The sequence below is a fragment of the Cryptomeria japonica genome, chromosome 1 (genome assembly GCF_030272615.1).
Source record: "Cryptomeria japonica chromosome 1, Sugi_1.0, whole genome shotgun sequence".
NCBI lineage: Eukaryota > Viridiplantae > Streptophyta > Pinopsida > Cupressales > Cupressaceae > Cryptomeria > Cryptomeria japonica.
In genome coordinates, this window is record NC_081405.1 from 576,990,274 (window position 1) to 577,002,942 (window position 12,669).

Consider the following 12,669-nt stretch of genomic DNA (forward strand, 5'->3'; position numbering starts at 1 on the left):
TATTATGGTCACTAGCTTCCTTTTGAGAGTGTTGTTTTCTTCTTATTTTTTAGTGGTACTACTAACGATAGACTTATTGAGGTTGGCTGTGATGTTTGTTTATAGGGATTTGTACTAGTATAATGTTTAGAGATGCCTTTAAAAACCCTTTTTATTCTAGAGCATCCTTTGGTCATATATTTAGAGGTTGATGACACTGTCATTGTTTTTTCCTATCTCAATGTGGCTAGTGATATTGTAGACAATGGACCTATTGATATAGTCCAATATGTTCTATCTATATGAATCACTATAGGTAAACGTTTAGAGGTGCCTTTTGAAACCCTTTGGGTTGTTTTGTTCTAGTCCATTCCTTAGCTATCCTATTTAGTGTTTGTCTAAAATGGCTAGGTTATTATTCTACTATAAGGTTTCTAGGTAACTTCCAAAACTAGTTATTTTTTAGAGCTTTGTGGTTTCCTTCATTGTCTAAGAATGTCTCTGTAAAATGCCCTTAGACAAAAGGTTGTAGAAAGGCTTTCAAAATCTGCTATTTGTTTATTGTTTTCTTAACTGATTTGTTTCTTGTGTAAGGGTTGTTTTTTGGAAGATGGTTAGGGATTCCTCCCTAAGCCCTTTAGTTATGAAAATATCATGTTTTTGGAGATTTCAAAACCCTTGTTCCTACCTATTGGTTAATCCAATCAAAATCCCCTCCTTGAAAAAGGGTTTACCCTTTTTTTATATTTGGGGGTCTCATTTCTCATGAGCTCCTTTGGCTTGTCTACCTGGTTGGCTATTATGTAAAGGTTAAGGCCATCTCATTTCTTTGATCAAACCCTTGAAAGTAGGGTTTCAGGATAGATTTTAGAAAAATAATCACAAAATACTCAAATCTTAATGAAATATTATTAAACTGGTTTCTATAGAAAGGTGATTCAACTAGATTTCAGATGGCACTAGTCTCACATCCCTATTCAATTGTACAAGAGAGTTATGAATGCTATAGCAGCTAAAAACCACAAAACAATCTGGAAACAAGGCTTTATTTTTGTATTATTCTTCTTGTCTTCAACCAAAAACTCCCTAACAACCATTCCTTGACCCAAAAGAGGCTATTTAAACCTTTTTACAACCATTTCCAATTGTCCCTAACTTATTTTTTAATAGGTGACTGTTGGTTACAAAGAAATGCTCATTAATATGGCAATTTTGTGAAAGTTGCATAGCAACTTTTGTAGAAAGCTGACAACTTTGTTCAAACTCAAAAAAATGACTCAAACCCACCTATACTCACCCTAGACATATTAAAATAGACTTAAAAGGACTTATTACATCAATTCCATCACTTGGAGTACTTTCACCATGATTGACCACATTTGGCCCTTGTTGGTCTACATATGATGATTGGCTTGAAAGCCTTACAAATTGAATTGTATGACCTTGAAAATGAAATTTTATTTATTAAAATTGGTCCTTATGATCTTATTATGTGTCCACAAGACACATTTAAAGAAATAATTACAATAAATCTTTCATGAGGCATAAGAGTGACTACTAACCATAGACCTATTGAGGTTGGTTGTGATGTTTGTTTGTAGGGATGTCTACTAGTATAATGTTTAGAGATGCCTTTAAAAACCCTTTGAAATTTTTTATTCTAGACCATCCTTTGGTCATAGATTTAGAGGTTGATGTCACCATCATTTATTTTTCCTATCTCAATGTGGCTAGTGATACTGTAGGCAATGGACCTATTGAGATAGTCCAATATGTTCTATCTATATGAATCACTATAGGTAAACGTTTTAGGGGTCCCTTTTGAAACCCTTTGGGTTGTTTTGTTCTAGTCCATTCCTTAGCTATCCTATTTAGTGTTAGTCTAAAATGGCTTGGTTATTATTCTACTACAAGGTTTCTAGGTACCTTCCAAAACTAGCTATTATTTAGAGCTTTGTGGTTTCCTTCGTTGTCTAAGAATATCTCTATACAATGCCTTTAGACAAAAGGTTGTAGAAATCCTTTCAAAATCTGTTATTTGGTTTATTGTTTCCTTAACTGATTTGTTTCTTGTGTAAGGGTTTTTTTTTGGAAGATGGCTAGGGATTCCTCCCTAAGCCGTTTAGTTATGAAAATGTCATGTTTTTGGAGATTTCAAAACCCTTGTTCCTTCCTATTGGTTGCTCCAATCAAAATCCTCTCCATGAAAAAAGGTTTAACCTTTAATTTTTATTTTGGGGGTCTCATTTCTCATGAGCTCCTTTTGCTTTTCTACCTAGTTGGATATTATGTAATGGTTAAGGCCATCTCATTTCTTTGATCAAACCCTAGGAGGTAGGGTTTCAGGATAGATTTTAGAAAACTATTCACAAAATACTCAAATCTTAATGAAATATTATTAAATAGGTTTCTATAGAAAGGTGATTCACGTAGATTTCAGATGGCACTGGTGTCACATCCTGATTCAATCGTACAAGAGAGTTATGAACATTATAGCAGCTAAAAACCACAAAACAATATGGAAACAAGGCTTTAATTTTGTATTATTCTTCTTGTCTTCACCCATAAACTTACTAACAACCATTCCTTGACCCAAAAGAGGTTCTTTAAACTTTTTTACAACCATTTCTAACTCTCCCTAAACTATTTTTGAATAGGTGACTGTTGGTTACAAAGAAATGCTCATTAATATGGCAATATTTGCAAAAAGTTGACAACTTTGTTCAAACTCAAAAAAATGACTCAAATCCACCTATACTCACCCTAGACATATTAAAATAGACTTAAAAGGACTTATTACATAAATTCCATCCACTTGGAGTACTTTGACCATGATTGACCACATTTGGCCCTTGTTGGTCTACATATGATGATTGGCTTGAAAGCCTTACAAATTGAATTGTATGACCTTGAAAATGAAATTGTATGTATTAAAATTGGTCCTTATGATCTTATTATGTTTCCACAAGACACATTTAAAGAAATAATTACAATAAATTCTTCATGAGGCATAAGAGTGACTAGGTGCTCTTGCACCATACTCCCCATGGAAATGAAACTCAAGTCCCTTGAGTGAGGACCTGCAACAAGATAATGTTTTATATTTTCCATCTCTGATCTCCAAATTTTTCTCTCATGTGGTGTACCTTTCCAATGAGCTAGGTACTAAAAGCATGCACCGACTCTTGATCCTGCACAAACATTCTATCTCATCTTTAATCTTGGTTTGCCCATTCTCTTGCAAAAAGATAATTAATGCCCTTTCGAATCTAATATTCCTGAAACCTGCACTGAGACAAATACAATAACAACTTCATAGATAAAAACAATTTGATTAGTATCAATGTCATACATGAAATTTTTGATTTGCTTCTTAAATCTCCTAGGTGCCTCCTACCACATGACATTGCCTAAGGGAGTTATCTAAATTATTTTATCATAATCTTATCATCAACCTGGTCCTCTTTTAGTAAGTTTGTAAGAAAATTGGGAAGACCAACCAATGATCTTTGACCATCTTCTTCTAAGGAAATTGGAAAATGTGAGAAGAGTCCTACTTGGGAGGGGAAGAACTCTTAACTTAGATTCATTGCCAACTCTCCAATCTTGGAGATCAAGAGTTTTGAAGGATTTGAATTTTAGAAGAAAAATTTAGCTAAGGGAAGGAAGCTTGTAGTTGGTGGGATGTTTGATTTTCTTGGGTTGGAAGGTCTTCATCAAATATTCATCACCACATTCCATTTGCAGGAGTTGAGGTTCGTGCATGTCACCTTAAAAATTAAGTGTGTTTTCTTGTTGTTTTATGTCTAAATCTTGAAGTTTGAAAGTGTTTTTGTGCGAGATTCATGACTTTGAGTTATTGTGATTTTGATGTGTTCTTGCATATTTTTGTATTCATTTCATATGGTTGTATATAAATGGGAGTTAAGACCACACTCACCCTTGGGGGGGCATAGTAGTCCTGGGGTGAAGGGAGTTTGATAGCCTTAGGGTGTAGATCTTTGTTCGGGGAAGAGAGAGAAACTTGGATTTGGGATCCTTGTTGCATTTTGTTATTATTTTTATAAATTTGGGGGCAATAAGGAGGGATTGGCATGTTTTCGTTTGTGGGTCATAAGGGGTTTTGATTTGGGTCATGAGAGACCAAGTCAAAGGAAAGAAAAGGGAGGGAGAGGGAGAGGGAGAGGGAGAGAGAGAGAGAGAGAGAGAGAGAGAGAGAGAGAGAGAGAGAGAGAGAGAGAGAGAGAGAGAGAGAGAGAGAGAGAGAGAGAGAGAGAGAGAGAGAGAGAGAGAGAGAGAGAGAGAGAGAGATTGTTGTTTATGATGAAATTTAATGGTTAATGTTATGGATGTATTTGTTTCTCATTTCTATGGCAGATCACCCCTTTGATTTGGTCCATCTTCACCCCTATATTTCAAGTCATATTTGTCATTGTGCAAGATTGGAGAGATGGGAGTTTTGTGTTGATTCTATAAGTTGCTGAAATATGGTTTTTTATGTGTAAGTATGGCTGTAACTTGTTTGGTACCTAGATCTCCCTAGCTCGTGGGTGGCCTCTTGTCGGCCTAGGTTGGGAGGCGAGCCTCTGTTGTCACAATCAAAGAGTTACTTTATTATAGGTCTGCATATTGGTTGTAGAAGATTGAAGGAAAAAAAATGGGTTAACTACCTATGTGGATAATTGAAGAGTGTTATCAAGTCGTATCCTCATGATTGTTTCAGATTATGGTACTTTTTGTGTGATTAGTGAAATTAAATAAAAAAGGGTTGTAAAAGGGAAAAGAAACCTATGTATTTCACTTTCCTACTATTGAAATTTTTTTTTTAAATTATGTGAAAAGAATGTATATGTTCCATTAAGTTTATTTACTTAGTAGCAAAGAAAAAGAGACAAGGAATATGTAGTTAAGTCTGTTGTAATCTTTATTTGATAAAGAATACAAAGCTGGAAAAATATTTACCTTTTAATGGTATTGAGATGTTAATTTTCAGATTTAAGCTAATGTGGAAATCAATGAAACCATGCAATTTCCTAAACTTGTATTGCATTATATACATTTCGTTATCAACTCATTGTTAGTTTTCATTCCTAGATGATTATTTCAAATGTCAACTTGAAAGGGAAGAAAATTCCTAAATCTGCATCTTGCATTAACGTCTAAATGAGTGTTAGCATGAGATTAATCTTTATTTAAGTCTGATTCTAAACTTAGGTAATGTTCTGCATTTTAAGATATTGAAAGATTATTCTTACAAAAATAAAGAAAGAGCTTCCTTCTATTATCTGCTTTTACATTTATAACAATCTAGAAAAATAGATTGCTTTGAGAAAATAATATTGTAGTTAGATTTAATCCAAGATTAAAAGAAATGGTATAACAACAATAGGAAAAGGTTCTTTATAATTTCCTGTTTTACATTCCATGTCATTTAGTCAGAAAATGAAATGAAAGAACATTAGATTTAAAAAAAACATTAGGAACTAGATAAAATTATTTGAGAACTTAGTATTCAAGTCCTCTGTTTTATTTTATTTTTTGGGCTTGAAAGGAGGAAGGATCTCCATAGTAGGGATTCCTCCTCTCTTTCTCATTCCTCTTTTATAACTCTTTATTTAATCATATATTGGATCAACATTAAACCAAAAAAAAAAAGAGATCTAAAGAACCTACATCTATGTATGTTTATGTATGTATATATTTATGTATGTATATATGTATGTATATATATATATATGTATGTATATACATATACATATACATATATATGTATATATCTATATATGTATATATATGTATATATGTATATATATGTATATATACATATATATATATATATACATATATGTATTATATATACATATACATATATACATATATATACATATATATATACATATATGTATATATGTATATAATACATATATGTATATATAATACTTATTTGCATATATATATATGTATATGTATATGTATATGTATATATGTATATATACATATATGTATTATACATGCATATACATATATTTATTATATATATGTATATATATATGTTATATATATATGCATATATATATACATATATATGTATATGTATACATATATATGTATATGTATACATATATATGTATATGTATATATACATTTGCATATACATATACATATACATATACACATGTAATATATATATATATATATGTATATATCTATATATATATATTTGTGTGTGTGTATGTGTGTGTGTGTGCACGTGCGCGTGTGTGTATCTCTCTCTCTATACATATATATAGATGTATATATATGTATATGTTTATATATGTATATATATACATATATAAATCTACACAAAAAAATAAACTTAACAAAAGAGACTGATATTTTAAACACCAAAACAGTCTGTACATATACATATATGTATTATATTATATATATAAAAAAAAAATAATGTTTAAACAAAGACGAAAAGGGGGGGAGATGGGAGGAGGGGATGGCTCCACCCCACCCCTGTGGTGAGCGGCCTCACCGATTGGGCCATGACCCATGATGGGGAGCAGCGCCATCGGGGGTTGCGACACACACAGTGGGTCGCGACCTTCACAGTGGGCCACGAGCCACTATGGGAAGCGGTGCCACCGGGGGTGGCACGACTCACATAGACGGCCACGACCCACCAATGGGCACGTCCCACCATGGCTCCCAACAAATGAGGGCCATGAAAACAAACCCCTCAGCATACAAATCCACCGCCACTCCTCTTCCGCCCCTCCTTGTTTCAAAAAAAAGATGGTAAGAAAAGCACTATGCCCTAACTTATTGATAATTAAGGGCATATTCGAAGGGATCTTAGAAAATGGTATAAAATTTTAGGGTTAATATATAAAAAAAGTAAAATTATATTGTATGCGGGAAAAGTGGTGCAATGTAATGAATATTTTAAATTCAAGACTAGTCCACACACCAATGGGACTCTTGGTGCAATTTATGGAGTTATATGAAATAGCTCAACTTCCCAAGGGATATTTCATTGTTCTCTATCTCACAAGACCCCTCAAGCCAATGCCTTTGCTCTCAGATCACTGAGCAAAGTGACTTAGGAATGACAATCATGAGAATAGGGGATGTTTGATCAATCTAAAATGAATGCAATCCTAAATGTGGATGATATTAACAAATAAGAATTAAACTACCATGTATATAATGATAAGATGAAATGATTGGTAAAAGAACTATCCTAACATGATACACTAGCTTGATATGATTATTGTGATAAAGAGAAATACTTCTAAAATGCTTATTTGATTATTTCTATTCAAAGAGAGACTAAAATGCTTGATAAAAATGTGTATACAATAGATGCATAAAATTGGATCCTTTGATGATAGTAGAATGGCTCTATTTATAGGGAAAATAGGGAAACGAAGGGTCAAGATTGGATGATCCTATCAAGGGTCAGGATAAAAAGTTATCAATCCATGTTTACAATTCTCACTAATGAAATGGTGACAATTGTCAACATAAGACTACTTGAGAGGAGATGTAAGAAGCATTAAATGCTTGAGAAGACCTCTTAGAAGGTAAGGGTTAAGGTTAGGTTAAGATTATCCATTGGATAAAGCTTTTATCCAAAGGATAAACTCTTGTGCAAGGGTTAAAGGGATAACCATGGTCAACGAAATGAATACTTGATGAGACCCTTGGGTTAGATGAAGGTTGAGTTAGAGAGAAAGTCTCTAATCATGAAAGAGGGTTCATTTAACCATTAATGGTTTGGAATACTTTCAAGGTTAAATTGTTGAAGCACTAATACATTTGCCCTAAAATTCCAATGGCGGTTTCTAATGGAGAAGGTATATTGTGAATAAATTTGTTTTTTTTTTCTGAAAAATTGTCTGCATTCATTGGAATTCTGACGATAATTCAATAAATATTTGTGGCAGAGAAGGAAATGGCAATGACATTTGTGTTTTTTTACAAAAAGTGCCCGAGTTTGTTGAAATTCCCATTCTCTTGTTGTCATCCTAGCAATGTATTCCCACCCACAGTTCCACCTCTATTTGCTACAATCCCCTAGCCTTACCTCCACCACTACTCATTACCTGTTCCTGGTCATAGCTGTTTAGGAGGGAACCACTGGTCGAGCGGTTAACAGGTTTTTGTTCTTATGGTGGAATTTTCCTGGAACTGGAACAAAGCGCGGGATCTTTGAAGCAGAATCTTTGACTTGGTCGTAGAAGGAATTCGAACAAGGATTGAAGGCCCCCCACTTCCTGTTCATGGTGTGGTTGACTATCTATACATACAGTGACGAACTATATTGATCGAGGTTGTGTCTGCGTACGTAATGCCACGGCCGACTTTTTCTGGGCGATCATTCGGGCCTTAAAGTAGACCCACAAGGGAGAGGTTTTTTCTAATCTTAACACTTTTTGTTTTTATGAAATTTGAGTGAAGTAGACCACAGTTGCAATTGTTATGGAACCCGGGAAGCTACTTGAAATTTCATATTGATCAACCTTGTGAGTAAACCACTGCTCCATTTGGTTTGTCATAACAATTTCAGCACCATCCATGATTAGTCCATCATCAATCATGATTAACAAGAGGGAACTTATCCAATGTAAAATAACACCATGCAATGAAACTTAAGACATAACTCATTATTCTTCTGTATGAGATTTTTCAACCAATATTATCATATTTCAGCTTGTGTAACTTGATATTTCAGCTGGGCCCAAATACATGTAACTTGTAATTATGTCTTGCTTGGGCAAGACCTATATATAATGTAACTTGTGGATAGGACAGGACCTATAATTGTAACTTGTAATTTGGTCTGACCCTAATTGGGTGATGTAACTTGTGGTCCTATATTGAATATAACTTGTAGATAGGGTATGTCCAATATGTATTTTGAGCAATTATGTAATTGGGTTGGGCCCAAACTCATGTAGCGTGTGATAAAGGCAATTAAGCAATAACATCTTAATAGGTCAACACCTATTTGGATGATATACATAGTATTATTATTAAATTAACAAGGCAGGCCAACTTGAGACTTGACATCACAAGTCAAGTATATAAGCAAATCATTTGCATGGCATAATGAATCAATAACATACAAGGCGAATTATTGTTAACGTTGTCAACACATGTAATCTACTCTACAACATTTGGCGATCTCTCTCTCTCTCTTGTGCGAAATTTCTCCTCATCCATTGTGTGAAGGTTGTTTGTTAGGTGATACTAAGGATTAATATTCAATAAGTATAATAATTACACTAATACATATATCACTCTCATGCCTTCCTTAATTTGATATAAGGTCCCTCTATCCTGTTAATGCATCATAGCCTCGGTAAGATAAATGATTGAATAAGAGATAAATGAAGTCTCTCATTCAATCATCTATCCTATCGATAAGCTATGAGGAAGACTTAAAGCTATCGTTCCTTCATTTGATGATCATTCTTAAATTTGTATATATTCAACATACTTGCAAAGTTTGATCAATGCTTAACTACCGATAATCATCAGTTATAAATATCATAACACAAAATATCGATTGGCATCGGTTTACATTAAAACCAATGCACTCCGATTAATATCGGTTAACATATTAACTATGAACACCGATTGTTATCGGGCTTAACCAATGCACTCCGATTGATATCAGTTAACATATTAACTTTGAACATTGATTGTTATTAGGATTAACTAATACATACCAATTAGTATTAGTTGTCATGCATATGATAGACATGTCGATTAAGTATCAGGTGGTTTGTTAAGTGTATACACCGATTTAGGTTTCTATCCTCCTCCTTTGTTGAAATCCCCTCCCCCATTGTCTAATATATCTATGAATTTTCCAACAACTTTTAATATCACAACAAGAGATAATTTTTTATGAGTTTCTTAAAGCTAACTTTATTACTCTCCCATTGAAAAACTGAGGAAAAAACCATAAAAAAAATTAGGACAATCCTTTCTTCACGCATCATCAACTATTCCACTAATGAATGTCATGATTTGGAGATTAAAATTATACAACTTATTATAGTTCTAGTAACATTTAAATAATAAGTTAAATGTATCCCAGGTCGATGCAAAGCAACCTCTTCTCCACCAATACCAGATAGAAGAGAAATAACTTTAATTTAATGCCATCAGGATAAAAGACTTTAATGAGGACATATAAATGGTATGCAACTATATCTATTTGGAATGCATTACCCAAACAGCACAATCGATCAATCAGACACGAAGTTCCACGAGTGTGATCTTTTTCAAATCCTAATATGATTTATATCTCATCAACCTCTAGAGGAGCCACTTGACCTGGCTCCACCCAAACCAAGATCCATTCTTCCCACTTTTCAAGAATGTATTTCTATTCACTATCTTGCACTTTCCCTCATGAATTTTGAATTATAGTGTAGAGTTCTGTAGCGTCCTAAAATTGCGACACTTGCAATTTCGACTGCATTTTGGTCTTCACGATGGCGATGCAACACGCAACCTGAATGGAGACCCCGAAACCTGATTATGACACTGAAAACTGCATTTTCAAGCACCCTGGCCTGAACCTCCTTGCACCCTGTTGTCCCGGGAGGTGGGACCAGAGCGCCCAGCGCCCTGGTCCTTCAGAACCAGGGCGCCCAGTGCCCTGGTCCCCCAGGACCATGGCGCCCAACGCCCTGGTCCCTGGGTCCTATTTTGGGCCCGGTCTCCTAAGGGGTCTCGGGTCTTTTTGTTTGCAAATTGGAAATTACCTTTCCTGGTCGGCCTAAGGTCGGAATAATCAGTCTTTTAACCCTAATTGGCAAGTATATAAACTACATTTTCTCTCTCATTTTGGGTAGAGAAAAAGGAAGAAGAAGGACATATGTATACAAGCATGGAAACTATAACATTCAAGCATTCAAACATTCAAGCATTCAAGCATTCATTCCAAGTCTCTATTCAAGGCTAAGTGTTGCATTCAAGACAAGGATTCAACCATTGAAGAGGAGATCACATACTACATATTACAACAACATACAACATCTATACCTTCGCACATAAGGATACAAACATCCTTAGAACAAGGTATTAGTACTTGTTTTACATACATTTACATTTACAACACTTGCTCATTTCTTGGTTAATTCCAAAACCGGGGTTTGACCTAAAGGCAAACCCCTAATCCCTAACCCCCCAATCATCTTCGCTTTTCTGTGTGTAGGTTGCAGGTACGCGGCTGAAATTGAAGATCTGGAATCCTTGTGCAGAGACGAACAGATCCCCCTTCGTTTCGCGGATTTTTCAGAGGACCGTGGTGCTCGGGCGCCATCGTCCTGACAACTTTCACTCAAATTTGCAAGACAGCGCCGTATCGACATTTTACTGCTAATTCTAGGTCCGCAACTTCATCCTATATTCCTATCTCAGTTTATAAGCGAATCTTTGTCACTTTCTATACATTCCTAGCTTAATCATTCTATCTACATTCTTTACAAAAGAGGGTAGCCTTGCTGTCTTAACCCTTGAAACGCATTTAGCATCCAATCTTGCATTGCGTGGGATTGGATCTTGTGGGTTTCAACCCCTCTTTTGAATGTAAAGTCTCTCCCCTAAGTGAAAACCATCAACCCTAGTGAATCTCCCTTCTCTCTCCTCGGAGTTGGAAGAGGGGAGAGCAACTAGGGTTCGATCACGATTTTCCACTTTACAAGTTCTTCATGAAGGACACTACCACATCATCTAGAGTCTATGCTTCATTTTTTTTTGTTGATCCCATGGAGGCCAATAGTCCTTTATCTGAGGAAGTGATTCTTGAAGAGTCATGGGGGGGAGAGTTAATGCTTGAAATCACCCTTCTATTGGGAGATTGTGTACATAACCTCTTGGTCTTCAGAAAGATGAAAATTACTTCGAGTCTGCCAACTCTAGTTCCACACTATAGAAATTTTCAAATATTGCCTTCCTAATATCCTTCAGTGCAAAAGCATCATTCTCATAATAGAGAAAAGGTGCTCCTTGCATGAACACATTGATTTCCTCCAAGTGTGACCCAATAGGTTTTGCAGGAACTCCAAAACCAATTAGTCCCTCCGGACATAAATTAGAGACGTCACATCACACACTCCAGACATTGTTTGTTTGTATTGCATACTCTCTATGTATTTATCACCCTTTAACACTTTCCTCTGCTTTTCTCCAATTGCTCTCTTCTAGGCAAGCTGATGAGCTTGGTTTCATGTCATTCAAGATAATGCATGCTTGCTTTCTTTTATGAAATTTACTTGCACATGAGTCTCCAGCTTGTATGTTCTGCTTCCGTACATATAAATTTTAATTCACACTTAGATGATAATTAAATTAAATAAGAATTGGTAAAGAAAATATTTAATCATTAGATTATACATATTATCTGATGGAAAGATCCTAGACAATTCTTGGAGAAAGGAAACATCATTGATAATCTTTTTTTGCAAATAACATTGAATCAAATAAATAATAAATGTTTTATGCAATTTTTAAAAGTAGAACTCGTTCAAATGTTTCATGCACCGACGACAAAGCCGTCTAACCCACATCATCTGACATCGTCGAAATTCCAATGACAACTAAAGAAACATCCAACAAGGATGCTATATATCCGACATCACTTCCATGTCGGATAGTCGTCAAGGAAAAAACATAGCATCC